The sequence below is a fragment of the Pseudophryne corroboree genome, chromosome 2 (assembly GCF_028390025.1).
Source record: "Pseudophryne corroboree isolate aPseCor3 chromosome 2, aPseCor3.hap2, whole genome shotgun sequence".
Taxonomy (NCBI): Eukaryota; Metazoa; Chordata; class Amphibia; order Anura; family Myobatrachidae; genus Pseudophryne; species Pseudophryne corroboree.
This window is the reverse complement of record NC_086445.1, coordinates 403,100,196-403,119,699: the sequence shown is the minus strand read 5'-3', so window position 1 is coordinate 403,119,699 and position 19,504 is coordinate 403,100,196. Positions and strand designations below refer to the sequence as shown.

Below are 19,504 nucleotides of genomic sequence, written 5' to 3'. Positions count from 1 at the left end.
CCTATGCCAGCAATGTTTAGAAAAGTTGCTTTCCGGTAGTGTTAGATTAAATATTAGGAACAACCTCACCCACCAGTAAAGACTTTAAACTATTTTAACCTGCCGGTGCATCAGTCTAGCACCGCAATGCAAGCAGATTGATAAATACTGCTGCCAAGTTCCCTTCAATTGCTTTTTAATTGTTATCTCAGCTCTTGCTCGGAAACCTGCATGTTCTCCTCCTGCTAGGAGAGAGAATTCTACAGGAAATTTCTCTAATTGATTTGCTGTGTCCATTCTATTTGCTAGATCATTTTTCACAATATTTCATAATTTGTTCTCATTTCTAATGAACAGAGTCATTAGAACAGGCATGACTAAGTACAACTGACAGCTAACATTAGGTGCCAGATGCAGTTTCTAATGCTACGTAGAAGTGAAAAGAACAGTTTAAATAAATTAGCACCTGTACATTAGTCTCACTTGCTGGTAATTTATAAGCGAATCAGTCGAGATGACATTTAGGTAAGTCATTGATCACATTAACAGCTGCCTACCCACTACCCAGCTGGGATAGCAAATTAATAGAGATAGCAGTTCTGACCTAGCTCTTTCCCCAGACCATAGTATACTCTTAGTCTTTGTGATCGAAGCATAATGCAGCACTTTCCCTTCAGTATGACCATGTACTTATGCGTGATGCATAGAGACAGTAGTTATCATAGAAATGATTGCTAAGGGAGGATTTCCAGCATTAGTCTATAGATTTGTTCTATAGCATTATTTTTATTTGAAAGGGGTTGGCATTTATTGAATTAATACACTTTAAACATTTTGCAAATCTATAATTTTTTAGTAAGGGCAGGTGAGAATATATTGGATGAGGAGAAATAGAGGGATCTCTGCAGCACAAAATAATTCTCATCCTAAAGCCCAGGTTCCTAAAATGTACACCAGGAAATGCTTTCCAGGCCATATGGCCAATTGGCCATATTTTATTTATTGTCACTAATTTAGATTGTATGATCTTAAAGTCGCCGATACGCAATTAAATTTGAGGCTATATAAGCACCCATGCTTTTTTTATGAAATGAGTTGGTGGGGTTAAAAAGGGAATGGTTTGTTGTAGATCACCAGTGTTGAATGACCTGGATAGTTAGCCTACTACGTGTTAGTGGGAGGGGATGTTAGGCAGTCCGAAAATAGGCAGAGCTTTTCGGTTTTGATCATCACCCTTTCACCCAACTAATTCTGCTTGTTTTCTTTTAATTTCATTGGAATACAATTTCTCTAACGTCCTAGGGGATACTGGGAAATGTAGTTACCTGGCATTTTAAGAAATCAATAGTGTGTGCTGGCCCCTCCCCTCTAAACTTCTCTTGCAGACTCCGTTTAGAAGAATGTGCCCAAGGAGCCGGGTGCATTCCTCTGAAACGCCAGAGAGTTTTCTTCAGAAATTTATGTTGGTTTGTTTTTTTTAGGCAGCAATGGCTGGCATCAGTCTGCCTGCATCTTGGGACTTAGGGGGGGACGAACCAACCTCCCAGGGTGTTAATGGTTTGTATCCCCGCTGACGGGACAATAAGCTCATGAGGCACTGTTTCACATGCCCCTAGGGTGTGCGCACACGCCGACAGCATGCCGCTACCCCTAACAGAAGCCCAAGGTGCGGTGAGTACAGACACCGGGGTCCTGGTTAGTGGCATGCAGGGCGGCGGGCACCAGGCTGCGGTGCCCGCTAAGACACCCACACTGGCGCTGACATAAAGGGGTTTTTAAACCCCTTTTTACACTGATTAAAGCCAGTATAAACAGAGGGACTGTGCGCCAGTGAGGGGGCGGGGCTTCCCGGAGAGTGGGACCAGCGGCTGAACGGCGCCAATTCCTGATGCTGCATGTAAGCGCAGCTCCGCCACAAAACCTACTGAATCACCAATTGTAGTGGTACCAGGGGGGTTTTATAGAGAGGGGAGGGGGGCATTTAGGCTATCTTACAAATTCTGCCTTACTAAGTCTCTGGAATTGTACCCAGCAGAGCACTGCTTTGGCTGACGTAAATTGTGTGTTGGTCTCATTCCTCTCTGTGTCACTCCATTCAGGCTGTCTGGGGTTTACTGTGTTATTTCACTCTCCTGTGTTTTCACTGAACTCTGTGTGTTTCTGCTATATCACAATGTCTGGGAAGAAGGCTGTGTGTCCCTCATGCAACACTAGGTTTTCCCCTTCACCAGGGGGATTTCTCTATGTACCCAGTGTTCTCTACCTTCATAGTGTAGTAGTGTTCAGAAACCAGAGTGGTTAGACTAATTTAAAGGAATGATTGTTAATATAAATACAGAGTTGGCTACTGCCAGACAGGAAAGGCAGCACTGCCTTCTCCCAGATTCTTCCAGTCTAGCTTACCAGCTTCACCTGTAGCAAGAGTTATCTTGCAAGTCGCCATTCAAAAAATACTACAAACAAAGGTTATTGTTCCAGTGCCTCTGTTGCACAACAGGCGATTTTTATTCCAGTCTATTTGTGGTACCGAAGCCGGACTGTTCGGTACGGACGATCGTGAACCTCAAATCTCTGAACCCGTACCTACATGTGTTCAAGTTAGAATCCCTAAGGGCGGTTGTCTCTGGCCTGCAGGAAGGGGAATTCTTGGTGTCCCTGGATGTCAAGGATGCGTATCTACACATCTCGATATGGCTTATGTAAAATTCGCTGTGCTGGACCACCACTTCCAGTTTAAGTTTTCATGGCGGAGATGATGATGATGCAACTCCGCATGTTTGGACGATCTCCTGGTATCCAGGGAGAGTCTGCTGAACAGCATCATCTTGGCTACTCGCCTTCTTACGGATCATGGTTGGATCCTAAATTTCCAGAAATCTCACCTGGAACCGTCACAAAGGATTCAGTTCCTGGAAATGATACTGGACACGGTGTCTCAGGTGGTGTTCCTCCCCATGGACAAGGCATTGACCATCCAGGCTAGGGTCTCGATTCACCTTTGCATCCGCCTACTGGGAAAGATGGTGGCCTCCTGCGAGGCAATCCAGTACGGCAGGTTCCATGCCCGTCCGTTCCAGCTCGATCTGTTGGACAAATGGTCAGGGTCTCACCTACACATGCACCAGAGTATAGATTTGTCGCCAAATGCACGGATCTCCCTAATATGGTGGCTACAAGTCTCTCACCTTGTGAAGGGTCGGAGTTTCAGTACCCAATCTTGGACTCTCCTGACAACGGATGCCAGCCTCCGAGGTTGGGGGGTGGTGACCCTGGGGGCTCAGTTCCAGGGAAAGTGGTTGAGTCAGGAATCTACACTCCCGGTAGATGTTCTAGGACTCAGAGCAAACTAACAATGCTCTTCTTCTTGCGTCCTATCTTCTCCGAAACCAGGCCATTCAGGTACAGTCAGACAACGCCACGGCGGTGGCGTACATAAACAGACAGGGATGAACAAAAAGCAGGGCCGCAATGCGAGCGGTGTTACGGATACTGTGGATTTTCAGCTTGGCCATTTTCTGCTCTTCCTGCAAGCAGGCGTGGATATGGGCCTACCCTTTGGCTCCATCAAGGTTCAGATCTCGATCTCTCCTTCTTCCAGAAACAGCAGGCTGTACTTCCAGAAGTACAAACTTTCCTGAAGGGTGTTCTTCGCATCCAACTGCTCTTTGACCCTCCCATGGCTCCGTGGGATCTCAGTGTGGTTCTGACCTTTCTACAGTCGGACTGGTTTGAACTGTTACACAGGGTGGACTTGAAATATCTTACTTGGAAGACTGTCATGTTACTTGCCTCGGTGAGGCATGTGTCAGAATTGGGGGCCTTATCCTTTAAGAGCCCTTATTTGATTTTTCACGAGGATAGGGCGGAGCTCAGGACTCGCCCACTGTTTTTGCCGAAAGTGGTTTCGGCTTTTCACATTAATCAACCGACTTGACAGTGGTTCCGGTACTGTCTAACACATCGGTTGCTCCAAAGTCCTTGGACGTGGTTATGCCTTTGAGGATTTGTGTCAAGAGGACAGCTTGTCACAGGAAATCTGACTCTCTTTTTTCCTTTATGACGCTAATAAAATTGGTTGTCCTGCTTCTAAGCAGTACATTGCTCGATGGCTCTGGTTGACGATTCAACAGGCCTATTCTTCTGCGGCACTGCCTTTGCCGACTTCTTCTATTCAGGCCCACTCCACAAGGTCGGTGAGTTCTTCCTGGGTGGCTGCCCGGGGCGTCTCGGCCTTACAGTTGTGCCGAGCTGCTACTTGGTCTGGTTCCAATACGTTTGTGAAGTTCTATAGGTTTGATTCCTTGGCCAGTGATGACCTTCAGTTTGGTTAGGCAGTTTTGCAGGGGTTTCGGCACTCATCCACCCGTTGTGGGAGCTTTGGGTCTTCCCCATGGTAACTACGTTTCCCAGTATCCCCTAGGACGTTACAGAAATTAGGAATTTAATACCTACTGGTAATTCCTTCTCTCGTAGTCCGTAGGGGATACTGGGCGCCTGCCTCAGTGCTTCGTTCTCTTGCTTACCTGGTTGTAAGTTTCTTGGTTGGATCTGCTGTTGCTGTCTCTGTTCCTTGTTCTGGTTGGCGTTGCAATCCTTCGGTTTGGGTAGCACTGCTACCTCTTTGTTGTGTGTTGGTGTGTTGTCTCACTGCTGTTTATGTATGTATCCTTCTCTCAAAGTATGTACGTCTCCCCGGGCACAGTTTGCAGGAAGGGCATAGAGGGGAGGAGCCAGCACACACTATTGATTTCTTAAAGTGCCAGGCTCCAATGGACCCGATCTATACCCCATGGTAACTGTGTTTCTCAGTACCCCCTACGGACTACGAGAAAAGGAATTACTAGTAGGTATTAAATTCCTATTTTTGTTTTGACCCACCCTTCCTATAGGTGAGGCACAGCTTGGTATAAAGTAGTGCTCCCGGTAGCATCTTATAGCACAAGCATTAGCGTGGCCGTCGCCTTTGAGAGCGGCTGGCTTCCCTCCTTCCTCAGGGGATTGTTTGTCTCCATCCCAGGAAAAGGCCAGTGCTAGGTCAATGAAGGGGGAGCGGTACTGGCCAATTCTGTTTGTGCTCGAATGGGTTCCAACTCATTTATTTGAATATCTTTATATGGTTGTGGTCAAGGTTCGCAGAGGTGTGTTTTTTTTTTTTCTCTTTTTGCAAACCTTCATAACTACAATTCTAGTTCAATAAATTTGGCTGTGATCTCTATAATCGGCAATACAGTAGTCTGTGTACTCGGGACAGTTTAAGAGAGGTGATCTCAAGGGCCCATGTGCAGCGCTCACTATGTATGTGTGTATGTATGTATATATATATATATATATATGTATATGTGTGGGTATATGTGTATATATATATATATCACACCAAACAGTGAATCAGGAGGCGCTAATTTCACTTTCCAGTTATTACCAGCAATTGCATTGACCACATATGATCAGAAATAACAATTTATTAAAAGCACATTTACACAAACAGAGATAACCCTTTCATATACACAGTTAAAATTTGTGCCATAAATGAAATGAAGGGTAGTATAAGTCTCTTCAACCCTTGAAGAGACTTATACTACCCTTCATTTCATTTATGGCACAAATTTTAACTGTGTATATGAAAGGGTTATCTCTGTTTGTGTAAATGTGCTTTTAATAAATTGTTATTTATGATCATATGTGGTCAATGCAATTGCTGGTAATAACTGGAAAGTGAAATTAGCGCCTCCTGATTCACTGTTTGGTGGTGTGTAGTTTTGGTCCTGACTAACAGAAGGATCGAATTAGGAAAGGCAGCAATTTATCAGCGCAGGATAAGGGTATAACTGTTGTATAATTAATATATATATATATATATATATATATATATATATATATATATATATATATATATATATATATATATATATATATATAAACAACAAAACAGAGTGCGCTTAATGATTGCTACTGGGTAAAAATTGATCAATTCCAGATTCAAGGCGGGGCTTCTCTTGAGTTCTTTTTCCCTTAGGGAATTCCTGATTGAAGCCTATAGAGAAACCCTCAAAATGCTTTTAGATGTTGCAAGGTAAACCTCCTCACCTTAACGGTGTGAGCTCTTGGAGGAATACTTAGAGCAAAGGGATAGTGTACAATAATTGATTATCTGAATTTTGGCAATGCAGCCTCCTCGATGGAACCACAAAGACTATAGCACCAGTGATTACAGAAGAAAAGATATTTCCACTTAACTTTGCCCCATTTTGCAGGGCATGCAGCGTGGGCACCATCCATTTAGTCATTCCCTTTTTACCGCTCCTTGTCTAGTAATTAATTTAGCAGTTATTTGTTAACACTGGGCAAGTTGCTGGCTGGGATGGACCCATTATCTTGCTTTTAATATACAGCTTCATTGGCTGGTATCCCCTTGCATACGGTAATTTACCACAGGTCAAAAACGGGCCAAAATAGCCTAATAGTGTTATTGGCTATCCAATTATAGCCCGTTTTTATACTGCAGTAAATGACCCGATTCTGGACGATACCACATGGGATCCAGGATAAGTTCCCAGATCCATACGTTATCGTGAAAACCGGGTCTCCGGTAGTTGCTTATTGAAGATAATGCTTTGGTGGCTGAGGCACCCGTAGCATAATCCCCAGTATGTGCTACCTATCGGGACTAATTGGATAGCCCGGGCCGATCCATACATAAGCTGTGGTAAATTACCGCAGCTAATTGAATACTGCCCATTAGCTCTGTACAATCACTCTCTCGAAATAGTGCTGGGGAAGTGGCTATAACAGAAGAAATGTCCATTCTTCCTAAACATTAAAAAAAATTCCCCCCCAATCATATTGCAAGTTGCTGAGAGGTTTAATTCATGGCAAATGTAATTGGCACTTGCTGCAACTTGCAGGCTGTTACATTTGGGTGTGGATCATTAGATCGACAGTGTCTAGGTCGACAATGTTTAGGTCGATCACTATAGGTCGACAGTCACTAGGTTGACAGGGTTTGACGGTCGACAGGGCAAAAGATCGACATGTTTTTTTCCCCATTTTTTTTGGTGTTTTCTCCGTACAGTGACCGGGAAGCCAAATTAGTGCACCGTGTCCCCTCGCATGGCTCGCTTCGCCAGGTTACCGTTCCAGTCGTAGTTCATGTGGATCATTAAGTATGAAAAAGTTCCAAAAAAGAAAAAATTTAGAAAAACTCATGTCGACCTTTTGACCTGTCGACCTAGAACATGTCGACCTAGAAACCATGTTGACCTTGAAAACATGTCTAGTGACTGTCGACCTACAGTGGTCGACCTAGACACTGTCAATCTTCAGACCGGATCCCGTTACATTTGGCGCTTTGTGAATGTCCTAAAATAAGATATTATACATCACTGCATTTAACTTTACGTATTTTAGCATCAGTAGTAAGGCAAATCATTATCATGTCTAGGTACCACACAAAGTAATTTGCACCTATTCATCCTTCCTCCATAGTCCAGATACAGATCTCAATGAACTCTGCAGCCATATATAACATTCAGTAATGACTCTGTCCATGCCATCATTTTTACCCCACGCAGAATTCAGGTGGAGAAACAATATTGGGTTATTGCACCTTTTTAGTAATAAGGAAATATAATTGGTCGCCCGTATTAGATAATAATACAGACAATGACCCTTAAAATTAAATAGACCAAACTCCTGCGAGAGCAAACTTTTATTAACAGTAAGCAGAAAAAACTGTAGCACGATACATTGTAGCCACACTATTTACATGTATCTGCTGAAAACATAATAAAAATTCATTCAGTCTGTTCCTGAAAAACAAGAAGCTGAGACATAAGGCTATGTTTTATTCATATACTGTAACTGTAGTCTTACTCAGCTGGAACAGATAAGAGACAGAGGGGAGGGAGCTGCGAATGGGAGGATGGCTATGGTGCTAAAAGGGTGTCGCTGCCATATACTGAAATGATAGTGTTAAATTGTATAACACCTAATGAACAGTATTACAAGGACAACATTTTGTTAAACATTTGCTCAGCCTTATTTAAAATAGGAACTGTAATAGAATGTAGAAATCCATTGTAGTTTCAAATTTTATTTATCCACTACATAGACATTTCTGTATGCACGACTAGAACGAACATATGTGAAGATGCATAAATTTGCTTCTGCGCATGCACTGTATGCAAAAACTTGCTTTTTGCATCTGTGCACAGAGATCCATCTGACTCAAAAATCATCCCCATACTGTATAACAAGCCTTACTTAATAGGAGACTGCAATTGTGGAGACGTAAGGGGAGCTGTATCAGGCCTGCTCAAGAATGGGATAGCCACTTGATATAATACATCATGCTTTGCAGTCTTAGCCTCCCTGTAATTGCTAGGATAAAAGCTAGATTTATAGCCAATGCAAAACAGGTGTTTTCCTGGAAAATCTTGTGTTGTCAATCAGTTGTATAGCCTTATTTAGTCAGTAGGCTGGTTGGGGAGTGTCTTTTTTTAAACCTTGATTAAGAAAAGATATGCTTAGTAATATATTAATGCAGCACAGATGCCTCCGGTGAGCCAGTTTTGCTTCCCAGTATCCATTTAGCAATAGCTCCAGATTCAAACTATGATGGATAAAAAAAAAATTCTAAACGCTTTATACATTGAACTTTTCTTTTGCACAGTGGCTTGTGATAAAATGGTTTATTAGGGGTCAGACAGATGGATCAGCAATAACATTTTATAAGATTATTGGTAGCTCAGATAAATATAGTCTCCGCTTTTTGACCTGCATCGGAAATCTGATACTGTCCTAAATATGTGAAAAGTGGCTTTAGCGATTACATTTGGGAGGTATTGATATATTTTCTCTGACGTCCTAAGTGGATGCTGGGGACTCCGTCAGGACCATGGGGATTAGCGGCTCCGCAGGAGACAGGGCACAAAACTAAAGCTTTAGGATCAGGTGGTGTGTACTGGCTCCTCCCCCTATGACCCTCCTCCAAGCCTCAGTTAGGTTTTTGTGCCCGTCCGAGCAGGGTGCAATCTAGGTGGCTCTCTTAAGGAGCTGCTTAGAAAAAGTTTTTAGGTTTCTTATTTTCAGTGAGTCCTGCTGGCAACAGGCTCACTGCATCGAGGGACTTAGGGGAGAGAAGTTCAACTCACCTGCGTGCAGGATGGATTGGCTTCTTAGGCTACTGGACACCATTAGCTCCAGAGGGAGTCGGAACACAGGTCTCACCCTGGGGTTCGTCCCGGAGCCGCGCCGCCGACCCCCCTTGCAGATGCTGAAGATTGAAGGTCCAGAAACCGGCGGCAGAAGGCTTTTCAGTCTTCATGAAGGTAGCGCACAGCACTGCAGCTGTGCGCCATTGTTGTCACACACTTCACACCAACGGTCACGGAGGGTGCAGGGCGTTGCTGGGGGCGCCCTGGGCAGCAATGTATAATACCTTATTCTGGCTAAAAATACATCACATATAGCCCCTGGAGGCTATATGGATGTATTTAACCCCTGCCAGGTCTCAGAAAAACGGGAGAAGAAGCCCACCGAAAAGGGGGCGGGGCCTATTCTCCTCAGCACACAGCGCCATTTTCCCTCACAGAAATGCTGGTGGGAAGGCTCCCAGGCTCTCCCCTGCACTGCACTACAGAAACAGGGTTAAAACAGAGAGGGGGGGCACTTATTTGGCGATATGTATATATATATATTAAAATACTATAAGGGAAAAACACTTATATAAAGGTTGTCCCTGTATAATATAGCGTTTTTGGTGTGTGCTGGCAAACTCTCCCTCTGTCTCCCCAAAGGGCTAGTGGGGTCCTGTCCTCTATCAGAGCATTCCCTGTGTGTGTGCTGTGTGTCGGTACTTGTGTGTCAACATGTATGAGGACGATGTTGGTGAGGAGGCGGAGCAATTGCCGGTAATGGTGATGTCACTCTCTAGGGAGTCGACACCGGAATGGATGGCTTATTTAAGGAATTACGTGATAATGTCAACACGCTGCAAGGTCGGTTGACGACATGAGACGGCCGGCAAACCAATTAGTACCTGTCCAGGCGTCTAAAACACCGTCAGGGGCGTTAAAACGTCCTTTTTACCTCAGTCGGTCGACACAGACACGGACACTGACTCCAGTGTCGACGGTGAAGAAACAAACGTATTTTCCTTTAGGGCCACACGTTACTTGTTAAGGGCAATGAAGGAGATGTTACATATTTCTGATACTACAAGTACCACAAAAAAGGGTATTATGTGGAGTGTGAAAAAACTACATGTGGTTTTTCCTGAATCAGATAAATTAAATGAAGTGTGTGATGATGCGTGGGTTTCCCCCGATAGAAAATTATTGGCGGTATACCCTTTCCCGCCAGAAGTTATGGCGCGTTGGGAAACACACCTTAGGGTGGATAAGGCGCTCACACGCTTATAAAAACAAGTGGCGTTGCCGTCTCCAGATACGGACGCCCTCAAGGAGCCAACTGATAGGAGGTTGGAAAATATCCTAAAAAGTATATACACACATACTGGTGTTATACTGCGACCAGCGATCGCCTCAGCCTGGATGGGCAGCGCTGGGGTGGCTTGGTCGGATTCCCTGACTGGAAATATTGATACCCTTGACAGGGACAGTATTTTATTGACTATAGAGCATTTAAAAGATGCATTTCTATATATTCGAAACTCTGGCATCAAGAGTAAGTGCGATGTCCATATCTGCCAGACGATGTTTATGGACACGACAGTGGTCAGGTGATGCAGATTCCAAACGGCACATGGAAGTATTGCCGTATAAAGGGGAGGAGTTATTTGGGGTCGGTCCATTGGACCTGGTGGCCACGGCAACAGCTAGAAAATCCACCTTTTTTACCCCAAGTCACATCTCAGCAGAAAAAGACATAGTCTTTTCAGCCTCAGTCCTTTCGTCCCCATAATATCTGCCCAGGGATAGAGGTAAGGGAAGAAGACTGCAGCAGGCAGCCCATTCCCAGGAACAGAAGCCTTCCACCGCTTCTGCCAAGTCCTCAGCATGACGCTGGGGCCGTACAAACAGGTGCGGTGGGGGGTCGTCTCAAGAGTTTCAGCACGCAGTGGGCTCACTCGCAAGTGGACCCCTGGATCCTACAAGTAGTATTCCAGGGGTACAGATTGGAAATTCGAGACGTCTCCCCCTCGCAGGTTCCTGAAGTTTGCTTTACCAACGTCTACCTCCGACAGGGAGGCAGTATTGGAAACAATTCACAAGCTGTATTCCCAGCAGGTGATAATCAAAGTACCCCTCCTACAACAAGTAAAGGGGTATTATTCCACACTATATTGTGGTACTGAAGCCAGACGGCTCGGTGAGACCTATTCTAAATGGAGTCACTCAGAGCAGTGATAGCGAACCAGGAAGAAGGGGACTATATGGTGTCCCTGGACATCAAGGATGCTTACCTCCATGTCCAAATTTGCCCTTCTCACAAAGGGTACCTCAGGTTCGTGGTACAAAACTGTCACTATCAGTTTCAGACGCTGCCGTTTGGATTGTCCACGGCACCCCGGGTCTTTACCAAGGTAATGGCCGAAATGATGATTCTTCTTCAAAGAAAAGGCGTCTTAATTATCCCTTACTTGGACGATCTCCTGATAAGGGCAAGGTCCAGAGAACAGTTGGAGGTCTGAGTAGCACTATCTCAAGTAGTTCTACGACAGCACGGGTGGATTCTAAATATTCCAAAATCGCAGCTGTCTCCGACGACACGTCTGCTGTCCCTAGGGATGATTCTGGACACAGTCCAGAAAAAGGTGTTTCTCCCGGAGGAGAAAGCCAGGGAGTTATCCGAGCTAGTCAGGAACCTCCAAAAACCAGGAAAAGTGTCAGTGCATCATTGCACAAGGGTCCTGGGAAAAATGGTGGCTTCTTACGAAGCGATTCCATTCGGCAGATTTCACGCAAGAACTTTTCAGTGGGATCTGCTGGACAAATGGTCCGGATCGCATCTTCAGATGCATCAGCGGATAACCCTGTCTCCAAGGACAAGGGTGTCTCTTCTGTGGTGGCTGCAGAGTGCTCATCTACTAAAGGGCCACAGTTATGCATTCAGGACTGGGTCCTGGTGACCACGGATTCCAGCTTGAAAGGCTGGGGAGCAGTCACACAGGGAAAAAATTTCCAGGGAGTGTGATCAAGTCTGGGGACTTCTCTCCGCATAAATATACTGGAGCTAAGAGCAATTTACAATGCTCTAAGCTTAGCAAGACCTCTGCTTCAAGGTCAGCCGGTATTGATCCAGTGGGACAACATCACGGCAGTCGCCCACGTAAACAGACAGGGCGGCACAAGAAGCAGGAGGACAATGGCAGAAACTGCAAGGATTCTTCGCTGGGCGGAAAATCATGTGATAGCACTGTCAGCAGTTTTCATTCCGGGAGTGGACAACTGGGAAGCAGACTTCCTCAGCACGACCTCCACCCGGGAGAGTGGGGACTTCATCGAGAAGTTTTTTCCACATGATTGTGCACCGTTGGGAAAGACCAAAGGTGGACATGATGGCGTCCCGCCTGAACAAAAAACTGGACAGGTATTGCGCCAGGTCAAGAGACCCTCAGGCAATAGCTGTGGACGTTCTGGTAACACCAGGGGTGTACCAGTCGGTGTATGTGTTCCCTCCTCTGCTTCTCATACCAAAGGTACTGAGAATTATAAGACGTAGAGGAGTAAGAACTATACTCGTGGCTCCGGATGGGCCAAGAAGGACTTGGTACCCGGAACTTCAAGAGATGCTCACAGAGGACTCAGGGCCTCTGCCGATAAGAAGGGACTTGTTTCAGCAAGTACCATGTCTGTTCCAAGACTTACCGCGGCTGCGTTTGACGGCATGGCGGTTGAACGCCGGATCCTAAGGGAAAAAGGCATTCCGGAAGAGGTCATTCCTACCCTGGTCAAAGCCAGGAAGGAGGTGACCGCACAACATTATCACCACATGTGGCGAAAATATGTTGCGTGGTGTGAGGCGAGGAAGGCCCCACGAAGAAATTTCAACTCGGTCGATTCCTGCATTTCCTGCAAACAGGAGTGTCTATGGGCCTCAAATTGGGGTCCATTAAGGTTCAAATTTCGGCCCTGTCGATTTTCTTCCAGAAAGAATTGGCTTCAGTTCCTGAAGTCCAGAAATTTGACAAGGGAGTACTGCATATACAACCCCCTTTTGTGCCTCCAGTGGCACTGTGGGATCTCAACGTAGTCCTGGGATTCCTCAAATCACGTTGGTTTAAACCGCTCAAATCTGTGGATTTGAAATATCTCACATGGAAAGTGACCATGATGTTGGCCCTGGCCTCGGCCAGGCGAGTGTCAGAATTGGCGGCTTTGTCTCACAAAAGCCCATATCTGATTGTCCATTCGGACAGGGCAGAGCTGCGGACTCGTCCCCAGTTTCTCCCTAAGTTGGTGTCAGCGTTTCATCTGAACCAGCTTATTGTGGTACCTGCGGCTACTAGAGACTTGGAGGACTCCAAGTTGCTAGATGTTGTCAGGGCCCTGAAAATATAGATTTCCAGGACGGCTGGAGTCAGGAAAACTGACTTGCTGTTATCCTGTATGCACCCAAAAAACTGGGTGCTCTTGCTTCTACGCAGACGATTGCTAGTTGAATGTGTAGTACAATTCAGCTTGCACATTCTGTGGCAGGACTGCCACAGCCAAAATATATAAATGCCCATTCCACAAGGAAGGTGGGCTCATCTTGGGCGACTGCCCGAGGGGTCTCGGCTTTACAACTTTGCCGAGCTGCTACTTGGTCAGGGGCACACCCTGGCTGAGGAGGACCTGGAGTTCTCTCACTCGGTGCTGCAGAGTCATCCGCACTCTCCCGCCCGTTTGGGAGCTTTGGTATAATCCCCATGGTCCTGACGGAGTCCCCAGCATCCACTTAGGACGTCAGAGAAAATAAGATTTTACTTACCGATAAATCTATTTCTCGTAGTCCGTAGTGGATGCTGGGCGCCCATCCCAAGTGCGGATTGTCTGCAATACTTGTACATAGTTGTTGTTACAAAAAAATCGGGTTGTTATTGTTGTGAGCCGTCTGTTCAGAGGCTCCTACGTTTGTCATACTGTTAACTGGGTTCAGATCACAGGTTATACGGTGTGATTGGTGTGGCTGGTATGAGTCTTACCCGGGATTCAATATCCTTCCTTATTGTGTACGCTCGTCCGGGCACAGTATCCTAACTGAGGCTTGGAGGAGGGTCATAGGGGGAGGAGCCAGTACACACCACCTGATCCTAAAGCTTTAGTTTTGTGCCCTGTCTCCTGCGGAGCCGCTAATCCCCATGGTCCTGACGGAGTCCCCAGCATCCACTACGGACTACGAGAAATAGATTTATCGGTAAGTAAAATCTTATTATTAAACTGTTTGAAACTTTTTACACTGAATCTAATGATTTGGGATTCAGTGGCTTTTTAGGGCATAGATATTAAGATTTGTGTTTGTGGCTGGTAAATAAATTTCTCAGCGTCTGACTGGAAATCGACTGAAACTGGAATCTGGAGCAATTTACACCAAACTTGGTACACACATAATTTACAATCTGGAAGTAAATTGTGTGGGGTTATGACACCCCTAGCACCCCTAGGGGTCGGGGTGGGAAGAGGGTGACATGTAAAAATCCATCATTTTTGTGGGTCGCGGAGATGTATAGTGACACTCCTGATGCCGTTTCAGTCCAAGTTCAGCCCCCATCAGCATGGGGGTGAGAATGGGTAGTGAACTTAAACTTGAAGATGGGCGCAATGAAAATAGTCATATTGTGTTAAGATTTTCCACGTGGGCAAAGCCGTGGGAAAAATGTGTGTGTGTGTGTGTGTGTGTATATATATATATATATATATATATATATATATATATATATATATATATATATATATATATATATATATATAATATATATATATATTAGAGAGAGCAAATACCACTGACTCATCAGAAAATCTCCTGAACCATAAGGACATCCCTAAGAAGGGCTTTTTCACAATTCCACCCACATAGGGGTTAAAAGTGGTGAGATGATTATTGGAGATTCCCCCCTCACAAAGGAGAGTCATGGTGCTGGCGATACCTAGTCATGTAGGGGAGGCCATAATGCTCTGTTCCTGGAAAGCTTCATAGTCCGCAATTGCTTATCTGCTGTGTGAAGGGTACCAACATATCTCCCAGTGACCTTAAGTCAGGCATGTCCAAACTGCTGCCCTCCAGCTGTTGAGAAACTACAAATCCCAGCATGCCCTGACACAGCTTTAGCATTCTCTGACAGCAAAACTGTGTCAGGGCGTGTTGGTATATGCAGTTTCACAACAGCTGGAGGGCCGCAGTTTGGACATGCCTGCCTTAAGTGTTGTGCAAAAATCTTTACCCGTTTTTAACTCAAAGGAGGAGCCCTAAGGAGAGCGAGAAGCTAAGCAAGGAGACCTAGGGCCCTTTGAAATAGTCAGCCTGCAAACCTTAAATACTTAACATTCAGCGGGTGGAGCTTGGGCTGTCATCCCAGCATTTACAGCACTGAACAGGGCAGCATCAGAGGTGGGACTGGGCAGAGAAGTAGGCGGATTATTCTCCTCAGCACCAGCATGTTAACAGCATCAATCCGGGCAAGGCCAGAGGTGTGGCCTGACAAAGATTGGCATTATTCTTTAAATTCCGTATTCAGCTAGGTTTACATAAAGTATGTCTAAAATGTTAGTGAAGGCAGCCAATATGTTTTAGTATTGCTATCGCACCAACAAAAAATTGTTCTTGTTTGCTTCATAACGAAGGTTGAAGCAATATACAGTACTTCGATGCCTATATGATTGTCCATTCCTCCTTATATACAGCCTTGGATGTCTCTCCATAAATGCCTATTTGGACGGAGTCTGAGTTTATTTATATTGTGATGTCTAATCCACTTTTTCAGACATTTTATGTTTTTTATTGGCCTTTGTTAATGGACGGTGCATTTTTGTAACATCAGTGCATCCTGTTGAAACACTCTCCCAGTCTAGATGCAACGTGTGTGCAAACTTCTTTGCAGCTAAAGTATCCTCCGCCTGGGCTGGAATCCTTACAGTATCCTCAAAGGAGTACCAAACTACCAAGACTGCCAATGTAAGCCACCTGTTTTTAAGAGCCAGCTTTGACACAATGGACATAAAAGACATTGCTGAAATTACCTGAATGTTACATCCCACCACCTGTGATGTGGACCCTGCCACAACCAAGCTTCTAATAGGGTGTATGGACATAATTGGTTCTGTATTTTTCAGTGCTCTTTGCAGACTGGTATTTTTCCTGAACTACAAAAGGAAGCAACCGTTCTTAAAAAAACAAAAAAAACTAATTTAGATCCCAACTGCAGGACTAGTGGTTGAGAAAGTAGTTGCTACTGAAATTTAGGAAAAGACATAGCACAGAAACAACCCTGCTATGTGTGCTTAATGATCCTCTGATGACAAGAGACAGAGGTTTCATCCTAATCCTTCAGGATCTCTCTGCTTCGGTACCGTGGACCATGGGTTTCTGATTGAGTGCCTGAAACATTTCTGTGCATACAGATAGCTGGTACAAAATACATCTGCCAGGCTATTAACCAACCAGCCCATTCCAAAAACATAACACCCATTCACCACTCCCTCCACTGGCTGCCTATAAAATGGCAAATTGTTTTTAAACTTGTTTACTGACTTTTAAAGCCCCACATTTTAAATCAAAAACCCACCACTGAAGGGGTTAAATATTATATATTAATGAATATTTATACTCTACAGAGCCACATGTTACTACTATTTTTTCTGAATACCTATATGTTGCTGTTCATCTCTTCCCCCCCCCCCTCTCCCCATTTTAAATTTGCTCTTTGAGCTAGGGGTTGGCATCCCCTTTGAACAGCAACGCTTATCCACCTAGGTGACTCCATTTGTAATCGTTGCATTTCCAATATTTGGATTGAATTGATTGTTTTTCTGTCTTGTTTATTTTATATTCTCGCTTTCTTTCAGCTGTATTTTGGTTTGGCGCTGTTTGTAAGTTCCGAGAGCTCTTCAAGGTTGAGTCTGTTACAGCCATTTCCAGGAAATAACTGCTATATCCTGGCTGGGTTAGTGCCACGGGTTGGGTTCGCGTGACCACCAGTCACTATACCAACGACGGGATCCCGGTTTTTAGATGCCCGGTGGTGGAGGGGCGAGCGAAACGAAGCCCCTTGCTGGCTTGCTGTGCTCGCCACTCTGCGGGCTCGGTGGCGAGCTTTGCTTGTCACAGGTTCTATTCCCATTCTATGGGTGTCGTGGACACCCACGTGTCGGAATAGTCCCTGTTAGTCGGCATTGTGAGGGGGGGGGGGATCCCGGCATCAGTATAGTGACCACCGGTCTACATACCAGGGCCTCAACACACTAAAGAAACTGTCATGTCTGAGTTTTCATCAAATTCCAGAGTGAGGCAATTGTAGAGCTTCTTATAGTGGTGCTTTGGAGATGTACATCTCAGGAACCAATTATTCTGATTCCAGTCTATGAAATCAGACTACTGTGTATACTTGAGGAAATAGACTGGTGTAATGTGTGTATAATGAAGGCATGTGCTGGGATAATGTGCAAAGCTGGGTGCGACCAAGCCCTTAATATATACACCTTTATATTTTATATGTGATTGTTTCTTTGTGTTATATTTTTATTTTAAACTCATTTCTTTGTAACTATAACAAAAAATTTAATTTTCCTTTTGAAATTGTCAAAAACATCAGAATCTCACCTGCTTGTGTGGAGCAGTGTCCTGTAGACATGAAACACTTGAAGGCTGCTGTCTTTCCAGTGCCCCTCCCCCACCTGAGCTTTCCATCTCTACTGTAGTTGATAATGTAGATGAGTTCGATGATATTCTACTTTATACTGTAAGCCTTGTAGCTATAAGGGCTTCTGGCTCAACACGTGTTTTTGTACTGGGTAAACCCTAAAGGGCCCCATACACTACAGCGATATGTCAGAGGCTAAAGTTGGATGCGATTTCCCTTGAACCGCCCGGCAGCTTCACGGCCGGCCGGATCGCATATGAGATCCCAGCCATGCCTGCGCGATCCGACATATCACGAGTGCAGCACTAACGACCTAGGGGCTCCGTTCCAATGCTCGCGGGAACGCGCATCGGATCGGATATAAAACACATCCGATTTGCCACTTTTCATCCGATTTTATTGGCCCGAAAGGTTGAAATCGGATTAAATTGGGCGTTATCGGTCTAGTGTATGGGACCCTTAAGGCCCAGATTTATCAAGCCTTGGAGAGTGATAAATCGCACAGTGATAAAGTACCAACCAATCAGCTCCTTATTGTCATTTTTCAAACATCCTGTAACATGGCAGTTAGGAGCTGATTGGGTAGTACTTTATCACCGTGCCTGTAAGAGGAAAAGGTAATAGCCCTTTTTTTTTTTTAAGTCAGTCGCTAAAAGAGGAGTAATCTAATACCCCTCTCAGACCGTATTACATGGATGCGACCTACTGAGGCCCACTTCATATTGCCGGTTCGGTGATGTCAGCGGCGGCGCTTGGAGATCAGATGATCTCCCAGCGCTGCCCGTCCATACAATGTAAACGGGAAACAAGTTGCATTGACCTGGCAACACGTTCACACCGCACAGCGACCCGGGTTGAAGCCATCTTCAACCCTGGTCGCTTCCAGGGTTGAAGAACCCGGTTGCTCGACAAGGGATATTTCCCCTGGGACCTTTCAGACTGCACAGCAACACGGGTTACTGCGCGTTCATGTGCAATAACCCGGGTTACAAGCTGGCGGTCTGAAAGGGGTATTAGCCTTTTGGGATGTAGAAATGTTGAGGCCAACATGTGACAAACATAGACATAATCAAGTGGCCCCTGTTATATCCACCTTTACATTTCATGATCTATACACTATGGGGCTATTTTTGAGTAGGTAAGTTCAAAACTTGATCCCACGATTATCAGCAGACTGCTGCTAGCAGCGTATGCGCAATCAGACTGCACATACACTGCACCATGCAAATGTGTCTTCACGAAGAATACCACAGAAGATAGCTCGCTGCATGCATGGCAGAATCTTTATCTCCGCTACTGTGCACGCATGAAAAGATCTGTTCTATGGATGTTTCGTGGGTGTGTATAGCCAGACTGCCACAGTGATTTGAGACGTGCATGCCTTTTTTTAGATGGATCTTTTCCACCCAGCACAGGGCGGGTAAAAGTTCTGTTACATCTGTGACTGTGAGAACAGTGGGATGACTGATGCATATGCATTCAGGTGGACACTCGCATTAGGGCGAAATCACCCGTTTGCGATTTTTGGAGTATTGCGATCCAAGCTGAATGAGGGCCTCTGTCTGGTACCTCAGAGTTTAAACCTAAATTGCCAAATCCTTTTAGACCCATATGTATTTCAGTACAAGTATTCATCATTTACACTTAATTGTGAGCGTGTGTATGCATGTGTGTGCTTTTTTTTTCTTTCTTCATATTTTCATCCATTCCACACCCCACAAGCCAGTC

At 45.0% G+C, this 19,504-nt stretch overlaps 1 protein-coding gene across 1 annotated transcript in view; it reads left to right on the top strand.

The window, feature by feature from the left end:
* Nucleotides 1-19,504, top strand: part of MRPS9 (mitochondrial ribosomal protein S9) — a 216,974-nt gene that overhangs the window by 48,197 nt on the left and 149,273 nt on the right. The gene's annotated exons all lie outside the window — the stretch shown is intronic.